This window comes from Pelophylax lessonae, assembly GCF_965119305.1.
Source record: "Pelophylax lessonae genome assembly, chromosome: 9".
Taxonomy (NCBI): domain Eukaryota; kingdom Metazoa; phylum Chordata; class Amphibia; order Anura; family Ranidae; genus Pelophylax; species Pelophylax lessonae.
In genome coordinates this window covers 91,208,138-91,222,153 of record NC_138776.1, presented here as the reverse complement: position 1 = coordinate 91,222,153, position 14,016 = coordinate 91,208,138, and the positions used below count along the sequence as shown (strand labels likewise).

Sequence of the window (14,016 nt, the reverse complement as noted above, 5' to 3'; positions counted from 1 at the left end):
AATAGGAGCGACACAAGTCGCTCCGACTTAGAAAAAGGGTCCTGTACTACTTTGGGGCGACCTCGGAGCGACTTGCATAGACTTCCATTATGTGAAATCTCTGCAAGTCGCGCCGAAGTCGCTGTGCACGCGACTTCACAGGTCGCCCCCCAAAGTCGTGTCGTGCTAGTCTAAATGGACTCTTAGAGCAACAGAGGAGGTTTAAAGCTAGAATTATTGCTCTCGCTCGAATGATTGTGGCAGTACCTCACATGGTAACATAGTAGTTAAGGTTAAATAAAGACAATAGCCCAATCAGTTCAACCTGTGTAGGTGTGTATGTGTCAGTGATCGTCATTTCCCATATCCCTGTATATTGTGTTCTTTAAGATGCACATCCAAGAGTCTTTTAAAAGTATTAATACCCCCCACTGATACCGCCAATTGTGGAAGTGAGTTTCACACTCTTACCGCCCTGACAGTGAAAAACCCCTAAGGGTTCTTTCACACGGGCGTTCCTTTTTTTTTTGCCCGATCAGGTCCTTTTTTTTTTTTTTTTTGTAACGGACACGGATGACACTTGTGTCATCCGGTCCGTATGTCCGTTTTTCATCCCATCCGTTTGCGGATGAAAAACTGACATAATGCATGTCTATGTAAAAACGGATGTCTGCGGATGACACCACTGACATCCGTTTTTGCTTCAGTTCCGTTTTTTTTGAAAGGAAGAAAAAATAGGGTTCTCCTCCGTTCAAAAAAACTGAACTGAACTGAACTGAACTGACAAAAAACGGATGTCAGAGGATGATCATCCTCTGACATCCGTATTTACATAGAGATACATTATGTCCGTTTTTCATCCGCAAACGGATGGGATGAAAAACGGACACACGGAACGCCCGTGTGAAAGAGCCCTAAAGGCCCGTACACACGTACCGATCGTCGGCATACAAACGTCGGTGGACGAAGGATCTGCCGATTGTACGCGTGTTAGTATGGTGCCTCCGACAGATGTCTGCGCACAATCTGCGGACAAAAGTCTTTCGTGCAAACATGAAAATATTTGTATGCCGACACCAGAACGGACGATTGTTCGCCTGTCAGTACACAATTCGGCCGACAGACCGCAGATTTGCAAGACTGGGCATGCTCAGAAAATAGAAAACACAGGGAAAGTTAACCATTACATGACATCACTTCTGCAGTCGGCGGACAAAATTCTTGTGCTGTCCTTGTGCTGTCTTTGCACTTTTCAGCAGACACCGACATCCCGGGGAGAAAAGAGGAACATTTGTAAGCCGACCATCGGTACGGGGCTTTAGGCTAAACTGCCTCTCCTCCAATCTCATTGTGTGGCCACGTGTCCTCTTACACTCTCTGTAAGAGAGTTTTTTCCTATGCTGGGATTACCATTAAATCGCTATTATGTCCCCTCTCAGGCGTCTCTTCTCCAGCGAAAATAAATGTAATGCTTGTAGTCGCTCCTCATAATTGAGGTCCTCCAATCCCCTAATTAGAAAAAAGAGAACCAATATGGGACTTTAAATGAGGCAAATATAAAAATAAAATTTTGTTCATGATTGGAAACACATATAGATACCTTTTTGATAAACATTTATATAAATATAGACAAATACAAAAAAAGCATACAGTAAAATATACAATTCATATTGAAAATGTAGGTACATGGTTACAGGATCTAAAATAGGATCTCTGGGGATGAAAGTATTCCAATATCCAGTCTTTGTTTGTCAAAAATGCATAGTCTGGTTGAATCGATTAAAATAACGTTGTATTTTAGTTGTAGAGTTGTATGTAGGCTCGACGCGTTTCTTGGACCTCCGTCCATTTATCAGGAGCATTGGATACATATAATGTATCTAAAAAAGGGGGAAAGGGATCTATACATTGTTGCACCAGAACATCAAAAAAGATTGAAAAAATATCAAATTGAGAGTCTGTACAGAAATCTTTACCTTAATTATCTCAAAGGTCAATTTGTCTAGAGAGAAAAGAAACCCAAACTCAGAGGGGAAAGTGAAGGCGTCATAGGCATGGTCTCCCCGGGGCTGAGGCCCAGACGGTCACCCGGCGCAAAGGGGATGGTGGAACCACAGTCAAAGCAAAAAGCAGATCTCCAGAGTGACATTCCTGAAGGTGACAATGAGGCACCTTTGGATCAGAGAAGATCTAAAAATATACATGAGAAATATTGAGTATGGGACAGTTATAGAATCTGTATAATGGGAAAATACGTTGGGATAGATAAACTGATCCAAAAGGAGTGCCCAAAGAGTGTAGATTAAATAGAACATGTGAAAAGTGTCAATAGGGGTAGTGGGAGAAAGGAGAATGGGGAGGGAAGATAAAGACCAAGTGAACAATATTAGCAAAGATTTCTGTACAGACTCTCAATTTGATATTTTTTCAATCTTTTTTGATGTTCTGGTGCAACAATGTATAAATCCCTTTCCCCCTTTTTTAGATACATTATATGTATCCAATGCCCCTGATGAATGGACGGAGGTCCAAGAAACGCATCGAGCCTACATACAACTCAGATACGTTATATTAATCGATTCAACCAGACTATGCATTTTTGACAAACAAAGACTGTATATTGGAATACTTTCATCCCCAGAGATCCTAGTTTAGATCCTGTAACCATGTACCCACATTTTCAATATGAATTGTATATTTTACTGTATGCTTTTTTTGTATTTGTCTATATTTATATAAATGTTTATCAAAGGTATCTATATGTGTTTCCACATGAACAAAAATCTTTTTTTTATATTTGCTTCATTTAAAGTCCCATTTTGGTTCTCTTCTTTTTTTTCTACTATATTAGGGATGGAGGCAACTCGATAATATGTGTGGCAGACCAGATTTAGTTTTTTTTTGCAATCCCTAATTCGTTTTGTTGCCCTTCTTTGGACTCTCTCCAGCCCCAGCACATCCCTTCTAAGGATTGGTGACCAGAACTGGACAGAATACTCCAGATGGGGCTGGACCAGAGTTTTTTTTAAAGTGGCAGGATTATCGTTTTATCTCTAGAGCATATCACCCTTTTTATGCAAGCCAATAGTCTGCTGGCTTTAGTAGCTGTGGCTTTAAATTCATGCAGGAAAAAAAGGGGGGGAGATTGGCGCAATCGGATTACACGAGCTGCTGCGATAATCTAGATATGGGCAAAAATGCAGATGATTGAGTCCAGTGGAATTGCTAGACACTTTGATGGCTGCAGGCTTTGTAGGGTGAAGCAACCCTGTATGGATCCAAGACAAAAAGAGAGAGAAGACCAAGCGCCAATCTAAGTGTAGCAATGCAGTTGATTTATTAGCAATTAAAAGAGTATTACTCACAAACGTGCGTTAAAAACAGGCATCTCAAATAGTCCAGGGCATCTGGGCGCTATTCATCCAGGGTGTCATTCCGGATCCCTTGTGGGAGATCGCCGCTCATCCCCCACAGCGCCAGCTCCACAAGGGATCCGGAATGACACCCTGGATGAATAGCGCCCAGATGCCCTGGACTATTTGAGATGCCTGTTTTTAACGCACGTTTGTGAGTAATACTCTTTTAATTGCTAATAAATCAACTGCATTGCTACACTTAGATTGGCGCTTGGTCTTCTCTCTCTTTTTGTCGTGGCTTTAAATTACATGCTATTGCTCAGTATATCTTCTACTAGGACCCCCAGATCTTTCTCTATCCTTGATTCCCGCAGAAATTCCCCCTCCTTAGTGAGTAGCAAGTAAAGCAAAAAAGTCCTGGATGGCCGCACTCCAGATGCAACACCTTTATTGTGTATAAAAAAACTCATACAGCAACATGGAGATCAAGTACAGCAACAATGACAGCTGATGCGTTTCACACCATAGTCTGGTGCTTAATCAACACAATAAAGGTGTTGCATCTGGAGTGCGGCCATCCAGGGCTTTTTTGCTTTACTTGCTACGCAAGGCAGAGCCAGCACCCAAATTTGTAGGGTGGAGGTGTATATTGGAGAGAGGACACCCGGAGCGGTATCTATTCACTTGTTTGCTGTCTGGATTGTCTTTAGTGAGTAGTTTGTGTTTGTTTTTATCCCCCAAGTGCTTTACTTTACATTTCTCCACATTAAACCTCATTTGCTACGTAGTTGCCCACTCTATTATTTTGTTCAGGTCTTTCTGTAAGATTTCTATATCCTGACATAAAGTTATTGCCTGCTTATTTTTGTTTTGTTTGCAAAAACTGAGATTGAGCTATTTATCCCATCCTCTATACCATTTATGAATAAATTAAACAGAATTGGTCCCAGGACAGGCGTGCACAGGGGGTGTGCCAGATGTGCCTGGACACACCCCAATCTCCCCCTGTGCATACCTCCCAAGTGCTCTGGATTGGGCATGACCATCCTGACATTTCAATTAAACCCTGGTCTCCCGCCAATCCATGCTTAACCGCTGAGCCATTCTGGCACTTGGCTCCTATTTTCTGTGTCTCCCCAGCAGCTGCACTTTTTACAGGCAGCTACAGAGGGAACAATACTTGTTTATTCCGGGGAGGGTCAGCTCAGGGAATAGGGAGACAGAGCTGTGATTGAGAGTGATTGACTTTATACAGGGAGAGCATGGGTGCTAAAGCCAAACATAGCCCCACCTCCTACCCACCATGCCGTCCTGTAGCACCTGCCCCCTCCCTAGCATAAACAAACAGCATTAACTCTGTAGCTGCCTGCAACAAGCACAGCTGTAGGGGAGACACAGAAAGTCTGTCTGTCTGTTCTTCTCCCTGGGACTCTTCACAGTACTCAAGGTGGTGCAGCTTTGGCTCTTCTCTCCCTTCTCTTATTCCATGGTCCAATGGGAGGGGCTATGAGTAGCTGCAATTTAGCCCTGCCTACTGGACCAGGGAATAGTAGAAGGGGGGGGGGAGGAGTTGGAGCTGCAGTATTCAGTACTGTGAAGAGTCCAGAAAGAAGGACAACAGAAGTAACTCGTGCAGAGGTGAGACAGAAAGTTACTTACTACTGCACTCTGTGTCACTGCTGACCCCTGACTTCACTTAGCACAGACCTCTGAACTCTGCCCCACCTAGCGCTGACCTCTGCCTCACTTAGCACTGACCTCTGACCTCTTCTTTACTTAGCACCGACCTCTGAACTCTGCCTCACTTAGCTCTGACTGCTGAATTCCACTTCACTTAGCACTAACCTCTGAACTGTTCCTCACTTAGCTCTGACCTCTGACTCAGTACTGACCTCTGACCTCTGCCTCACGTAGCACTGACCTCTGACCTCTGCCTCACTTAGCACCGACCTCTGAACTCTGCATCACTTGGCTCTTACCTCTGCCTCACTTAGCTCTGACTGCTGAATTCCACTTCACTTAGCACTAACCTCTGAACTGTGCCTCACTTAGCTCTGACCTCTGACTCACTTAGTACTGACCTCTAACCTCTGTCTCACTTAGCACTGACCTCTGAACTCTAAATCACTTAGTAATAACCCCTAACCTTTGCCTCATTTAGCAATGACCTCTGACTCCCTTAGTATTGACTCCTAACCTTTGCCTCACTTAGTACTGACCCCTAATCTTTGTATCACTTAGTAATGACCCCTAAACTCTGCCTCACTCTAGCTCTACCTCTGCCTCACTTAGCACTGATCTCTGAACTCCGTTTCAATTAGTACTGACCTCTGAACTGTGGTAAGTGATGCAGAGCTCAGAAGTGACTTAGAGGTCAGTAGTAAGTGAAGCAGAATTCCAGGGTCAGTAGTAAATTAACAGAGTACAGAGGTAAGCTTAATGCAGTGTGGTTTTCGGGCACTATGGGTGCCTGTGGTTTTCATGTAGGTTAGCCGCGCTTTGCAATACTATTATGTCTTTATATTATGACTTCTATTATGTCCCACAGTTTTAATGCACTTTCTGAAAGCACACCAAAACCACGCTTTCATTTTTTTTTTTTTTTTTTTTCACAAAGCACACCAAAACCGTGAGTGCATACTAGATCATGATGCCTTTGCCTTACAGGTTTTTATTATTATTTTAATTTTTTTATTAGGAGGTTTACAACCTCTTTAAAGCCAGAAAAAGAAAAAAAAAACTGGCTGGAAAATATCACTTCCTGTGCAATAATTCTTCAAAGAGCAAATGTTACATTTTATATTCCCCAAGTGTAATTCAAGGATCCTGCTTTTAATACTGTCCATCTCTTCCGGTTACATAACTCATAATGACACTGTGTGTGGTCCAAATTATATCTTAACAGTTCGTTTATCTTTTAAATGATTCATTTTGTGGGAGGTTACTCCAGGACACAGTTCCTATTGCAGACAAGACCACATTCATAATCTTTGCTGATTTGTCTTTTTCTTAGTTCTAATAAATACAATTCTTTTGTCATTTCTCATAGTTCTTCCCTGTACTATGTTTTTTAGGCTTTTTGCTGGTCCTGTAGATGTGTGCTGCCCAGGGCTTTTTTTTTCTCGGAGAATAGGTGCAGGAACTCCCCCATTTTGTGTTACCATTTGTCTCTGCCCCCTACCCACCTCTGAGCATCGTTCCTTGGTTCCACCCCCTACCCACCTCCCAGTATTGTCCCTTTTTAGAGAATACAGAACTATGTATCATTTTGTGGTGCTAAGTAATTTGTTTGGAATTTGGTAATGAGAACAAGAAAGGACATAAATAGATCCACTGTAGCCATCAACAATAGACCCCCCCGCAACAATAGATTCCCAACAGCCAGCATATATAGACCCTCTAGCCATAGACCCCTCCCTCAACAGTAGATCCCTTTCAGCAATCATTTTCCCCCAGGAGCAATAGATCCTCCCACTAGCGACAATAGACCCTCCTCAAAAATAGATCCCCGCCAGCAAAAATAGATCCCCCAGCAGCCAGAATCAATAGACCCTCCACCAATAGACCCCACCCCTCAACAGTAGATCCCTTTCAGCAATAATTTCCCCCTAGCAACAATATATCCCCCACTAGCAACAATACCCCTCCCCCCTGCAAAAATAAATCCCCTACAGCAAAAATAGATTCCCTAGCAGCCAGCATCAATAGACCCTTCAGCACACCCCAAAACCCCTTGTCATTACATACCATACATTCAATGCTGGAGGTGCCAGAACTGCTTTACCCCATCCCTAAAAAAATAAAAGCCCTGGTGGCGCCCACACTGAATGTTAACCTGATTATACCTGCCAGTTATGTACAGGTTATCATATAGCAGGTCAAACACCACATGCATGATGCATGAGAATTTATTTTACCTCCTTGGTAGTAAATTAATTAAAGCAAAATGAAAAGCTGAACTCGAGGCAGAAAAATACTGTCATCCTTGCTGTGTGTTCCCCTCTGCACTGCAAGGGTTAACTGCTTGTCTTTTCTACGGGATGATGAATAGGGTTTATAAAGTATACTGGCGTTATTCCTTACTTTTCTATCAGTAGGCACTCTCTGGCATCCTGTGTTGTAGGCATGCAATCAAAGGAAGATCCTTTTGAGTGGTAATAATGGTTCAACCTTGGTAATAGATGGGTGTTGTAGTGACTGTAATGAATGGCGCCGCAAAAATCGCAGTAAAAACAATGAGATATCACCAGCACATATACACTCCTTTTAATAGTGCAATGTAATGTTAGTCAAATAAGACATTTTGAGGCCATGCGTAGTCCCTTCCTATAGCAAAACTCCAAATGGGTTCTGTGTTTACTTATGATAATGTGTATTGAACTTCATTGTCAGAGACAGGCTCTCCCTATTGTTTGTGTATTGAGGTGAGACATGTATTCTGTTAAGCCTGTCAGTTCCATTGTTAAATGTTAATGAACTCACATATTGTTCTGTGCAGATAGCTAGATACTTAGTTCAGGTTAATTCTTTTTCTGTATACAATTTCATCTGCATATGATAATGTAATCAGGCAACCCCTGACCTATTTGTGGTAATCTGATCAGGAGGGGGATGTGCTCATGTGTGAAACTGTTCAATAAAGGAGAAGATTCCAGTACAAGCTAAGCTGTCGGCTAGCTTTGTATGGGGGCGGCTGGAAAATCTGATATCTATGTTCACGACGGGAGGAAGCCATAGACTGACGGAAGTCCACAAGTACAGTGTGGGTTGCGGTTCCATTACAATAATAAAGTGTATACAGTTGTGACACAAGTCATAGTGTAGTTGAATGTTATTAAAATGACCTTTCCTTTTCAATCTGTAATTTTCTGTAAAATGCAATGCAATCTGGCTGCCTGGAGGTATTCCGTACCCAGAATGTGTACAGAACGCCTCCTAGAAACATAATTTCCTGCTTGTGTGATTAGCTCCCTGATTTACCCAGAAGTCTGCTCTAAGGTTCAAGTCAGATTTCCGGCATCCCCTGCAACAAAAATGTCATTTTTGGTGAAGTACTTCCAGTAAGAAATCACATCTAATGGAATGCAGACCCTGCAATTGTCCAATTTTCCTCATTAGAGCCCTGCAGGTGCAACAGCTGATCGATAATTATGAAACCAATCCCATTAGATTCACTTTTCACATGGACACAGACAAACAGCTCTTTCTTCAGAATAACAAAAGGTAGGAATGTGCAACAAAGTTTGTTAAAATTCCTGCACATAGATCACCCAGAGGGGAATGTTTTTTTTTTTTTCTCAACAAAACTGGAGTTTAAGTTGCTATAAGTAACTATGTCACTTTGAGAAAGGGACCCTACGTGGCCCCAAAGCTTTGTCTTTTTTTTAATAACGTGACCTTGCACTAATAAATGTATATGCTTGCAACAGAGTGCAAGTGATGTCTCACTGTACTGCAGGCAGGCACCTTGCGATCTCACATACAATGCAGGACTGCTAGTTCTGCATTTTATAGGATGCCGCCAGAGAACTGCGATTGGTCAAGCAGCAAAGGGAAGGGGCTTCGGGGGAAGCTTGAGTGATCAAGGAATTGGGCAAGTATATCACCTTATTCATCATATTTTAGCAAAAGTAAACAGTTAACCCTTGCAGTGTAAAGGGGCACACACAGCAAGAATAAAGCCCCCCCCCCCCAAGAGCTAAGCTTTAAAGTAGATAATTATATGAAATGTTGTTTTCTAAAGCACTGTGGATAAAAAAATAAAAAAAAGTCTCTTTTTTATAAAATGTTTTCTGAAACAAATGGCTTTCTAACTTTAGGCTGTATCTGTGCTCTGTGCTATACACCAGATGCTTGAGAAGCACAGGAGGCCACGGGGTCATTAATGATTTGTATTGCTCCACCCGTTATCCTTAAAGTATTATAAACTCTAAAACAAAAATTATACTTACAAATTCTTAGATGTAATGGCTGCATTTGTTTTTCCTTTATTGAATTTTTTTAATCTGGCCAGTAAGTCCATTATTTTGCAACTTCCTTTAACCACTTGTGGACCGCCTACCATACATACTGTATATTGTGGCAAGGCGGCTGCTCTGCGCCAGATCACGTACCTAGTACGTGATCTGACACTTCCAGGTCTGGGGCGTGCGCTTGCACTCCCGGTGATCCGCTCCCACACACAGCAGAAGCCGAGCAGTGGGTACCGCAGATGCGATGTCGGCAGTCACCCACCGATTACACAGGACACAGGCAGAAAAACAATCTGCCTATGTAAACAAGGCAGATTGCCTTACTGTCAAAAGAGAAGGTATTGATACTGTGTTTCTGCAAAGCAGGAACACTGATCTTGACCAGTGTAGAACAGATGTCCCCAGCCTTAGCAAATGACTGCCAGGCCATACCCCATACTCCACTCCCTCCTCCTTCTGATACCTACAATTAATAGAGACCACACAAGAATGGAGTAACAAATGGCCGTAGCAGCTTCTTTATTAAAAATAAAACTTATATTAACATGAAAAATAAAACATTCCTTATGACAGAAACATATCAGTCACTAAGCCAGTTGGTCTTTGAAGGCACTCCAAGCTACAGTATGTTCCAACGTTGCACTACGGGACCTTTTACCATAACTGGAATCCACCAGAGGAACACATACCACCGATGGGTCCCGAACCCTTCCTTATCCTAGGTTTTCTTCCAACCGCAAAGACCATCAACCGCCCGCTGCCACGACATCCATCAATCCCGCAGCTCCCCATGAGGAAACTGACCAGAAAAAAGAAACAGAGAGGGTGGGTGGGAAACTGCTTCCTGCGTGTCCGTCTGCTACACTGGAAGCCAGGGCTGAGCCCTCCCCTCCCTAAGCTGCAGAAGACCCCACCCCATCTACAGGACCCCCCCCAATCAGGTAAGCCCTCTACCTCCTACCCAAACCCAAAATGTTAACCCCTTCCTACCTCGGCTCCACTCTTCAGACTGTCATGCCTGCACTACGCTATTTTTTTAATTTATTTTCTACGCTTCGGGCCTCACTTTTTTCCTTCCCCTATTTTTTAGCACCGATCACTGTATTAGTATTACTGGTCCCCAAAGAGTGTCAAAAGTGTTAGTTAGTCATCCTGATTTGTACGCTGCAATATCACAGTCCCTCTATAAGTCACTGATTGCCACCATTACTAAAAAAATAAAATAAAAATATTCCATAGTTTTTAGACGCTATAACCTTTGCGCAAACCAATCAATATATGCTTATTGGGATTTTTTTTAACAAAAATATGTAGCAGAATACATATTGGTCTAAATTGATTAAGTTTATAGCGCAAAAAATAAAAACGCAGCGTTGATCAATTACCACCAAAAGAAAGATCAAATTGTGGAAAAAAAAAAGACAACATTTTTTTTGGGTACAGCGTCACACAACTACTCAATTGTCAGTTAAAGTAAAATCTTTGCCATATCGCAAAAAATGGCGTGGTCCTAAAGGGTTTTAAATGGAGGTCAAGTGGTTCACAAACCAAGCTGTCCAGACTGAGGGCTCTTTCACAAAAATCCATTTTTAAACGTGTTTTAGGGTAAAAAAAGAGAATGCATTTAAAATGTTTCCTCTTAAATTCTATGGCACTCTTCACACCAGCGTGCTGCGAGTGCAGTGCTTTTTCAAAGTCCTGCATGCAACATCTTTGGTGTGTTTTTCAAAAGTGCACCATAAATGCATCTCCTATTGAACTCTATAGAAAAGGCATCAAAATGCACTCATGTTGCATTTTGGTGCATTTTTTGAGTCACATGTCCAAGTTTCACAGATGCATGATTGAGCCCGGAGTCCAGAAAATAGCATGGGTGCTTTAATGATCAGCTTTCAATTTTTTTATGTAAAAACTTTATCCCAAAAGGGAGGAGCAGTGTTGCTGTAACTACTTATAAAGTGTTAACAGGAGTTTGGCTTTGTACTAAAATCAATGATTTATCCGTTTCTAAGAGTTGTACCTGTCACCGTTGCCTGTTCAATTAAACTACAGTATCTCACAAAAGTGAGTACACCCCTCACATTTTGGTAAATATTTTATTATATCTTTTCATGTGACAATACTGAAGAAATTACACTTTGCTACAATGTAAAGTAGTGAGTGTACAGCTTGTATAACAGTGTGAATTTGCTGTCCCCTCAAAATAATTCAACACACAGCCAACAAAAGGGAGTACACCCCTAAATGAAAATGTCCCAATTGGGCCCAAAGTGTCAATATTTTGTGTGGCCACCATTGTTTTCCACCACTGCCTTCCACCACTGCCTTAACCCTCTTGGGCATGGAGTTGACGAGAGCTTCACAGGTTGTCACTTAAGTCCTCTTCCACTCCTCCATGATAACATCACGGAGCTGGTGGATGTTAGAGACCTTGCGCTCCTCCACCTTCAGTTTGAGGATGCCCCATAGATGCTCAATAGGGTTTAGGTCTGGAGACATGCTTGGTCTGTCTATCACCTTTACCCTCACCTTCTTTAGCAAGGCAGTGGTTGTCTTAAGGTGTGTTTGGGGTTGTTATCATGTTGGAATACTGCCTTGCGGCCCATTGTCCGATGGAACAGGACATGTTGGCATTCATGGTTACCAGTGCCAGCAGCACTCATGTAGCCCCAGACCATGACACTCCCACCACCATGGTTGACTGTAGGCAAGACACACTTGTCTTTGTACTCCTCACCTGGGTGCTTTCACACAAGCTTGACACCATCTGTACCAAATAAGTTTATCTTGGTCTCATCAGACCACAGGACATGGTTCTAGCAATCCATTTCCTTAGTCTGCTTCTCTTCAGCAAATTGTTTGCAGGCTTTCTTGTGCATCATCTTTAGAAGAGGCTTCCTTCTGGGATGACAGCCATGCAGACCAATTTGATGCAGTGTGCGGCATATGGTCTAAGCACTGACAGGATGACCTCCCACATCAGGGAGGGAAAACGTCTAATTGGGCCCAATTTGGACATTTTAACTTATGGGGTGTACTCACTTTTGTTGCCAGCAGTTTAGACATTAATGGATGTGTGTTGAGTTATTTTGAGGGGACAGCAAATTTACACTGTTATACAAGCTGTACTCTCACTACTTTACATTGTAGCAAAGTGTCATTTCTTCGGTGTTGTCACATGAGAAGATATAATAAAATATTTACAAAAATGTGAGGGGTGTTCTCACTTTTGTGAGATACTGTATCAAGCCATCAAATGACTGATGTCATAACTGATCACACGTGCAGCACCATGGTAACTGCAGATCTAACAGAGGCTAAGATGGCAGTTTATCTGACTGTTAAGGATAGGAGGGTTTAGTTGTGCTTTAATTTGTTAGTCAAGTCCTTTTAAATCTGCTACTGCATCTTACACTCCCCTCTCCACAGATTGGTAATGCTGCTGGCCAAAGGTGTATCTCATGCTCTTTCATTCAGAGTGGAGATGCCTCAAAGAAGAATTCCAGGTATGGATATTTTTTACATAGTTGCATTGGTCCAGCTTGATGTAACTATGCATATACCATCCCTGGCCGATGTTCTTGGAAGCTGGAAATCACAGAAGTAGATGCAGCTACTCCAGGGATCTCCTATAGCTTCCTGGGTCTCGCACCATGCTGCTGCCCTTCTGCTTTCTGAACACAGGAGGTCATTGGAGGTCACTGCCCAGCCTTTCCACCTTGTCATGTGAGAGAACATTTTGCATTCATTTAGAAAATGCAAGGCATTCTCTCAATGGCACCCATACTGAGCAACTGACCTCCTGTGTTCAGAATGCGGAGAAAATCCACCAGGGCAGTTGTACAGAAGGCGATCGGTAGATTGATTTCAGTGACCGCGGCCTGGAGTTGGACCCAGTGGCCGCGCCCACAGGACAAATGCCTGCAATCCAGGGACAAAACCAGAGACAGACTTGATCCTGGGACAATGTCCTCAGTCTGGGGACTGTCCAAGGAAACCAGGGACCTCTCGTCACCCTAATTTGAAGAGCAATCAGAGGGCATTTAACAGATTGGGAGGAGGCAATACAGTATGTTGCATCTTCACCTCTTGTTTTTTAACCCTAAAAGCCCCCACCACTCTGTCAAAAGCGTGAGCAATGCATACAGTTGCATTGCAGTTGCTGCAAGACCTAATTGCATTCGGACTGTCTGATTGCCTTTGCAAAAAAGGGGTCGGGAAAAAAGCAGCTCCACTGCCTGTTTTTACTGCCTCCCACACGCAAGTAAAAACTTAGCCTCAGGCTGGCCATAAACTGTACAATTTACCTATTCAATTTTCTTTAGATTTACCTTCAACTAAGAAGTGCTAGGGCCTGCCTGGCTGCTTTCACATTGAAAGTGTTTAGGTTTGACCTCATATTTCATGGTTTTGGTAAATCTAAAGGAATCTAGGAAAGTTGAATAAAAAAATTGTATAATGTACGACCAACCTTAGTTTCACAGGTATACTCCACCCACTGGTGTTCTAAATTACTGAAGCATATTGTTGGTGTGAGCAGGAAGCTGGCTGTAGAAAAATAGGAGCTAAAGATTGATGGCTTGCACCACCACTAATGTGGTGGCCACCTTGCTGCCACACAGTGCTGGAAAATGGATGACAAAGTGGATTTAAGTAAAAGAGTGCTATATCATTCTCAGGCTGACTTGCCTTGCATTGTTTGAAGGCTA

The 14,016-nt window shown here is 42.6% G+C and overlaps 1 protein-coding gene across 1 annotated transcript in view; it reads left to right on the top strand.

Moving 5' to 3' along the window:
- Positions 1–14,016, top strand: part of ADGRA1 (adhesion G protein-coupled receptor A1) — a 1,278,841-nt gene that overhangs the window by 262,561 nt on the left and 1,002,264 nt on the right. The window lies entirely within an intron of this gene.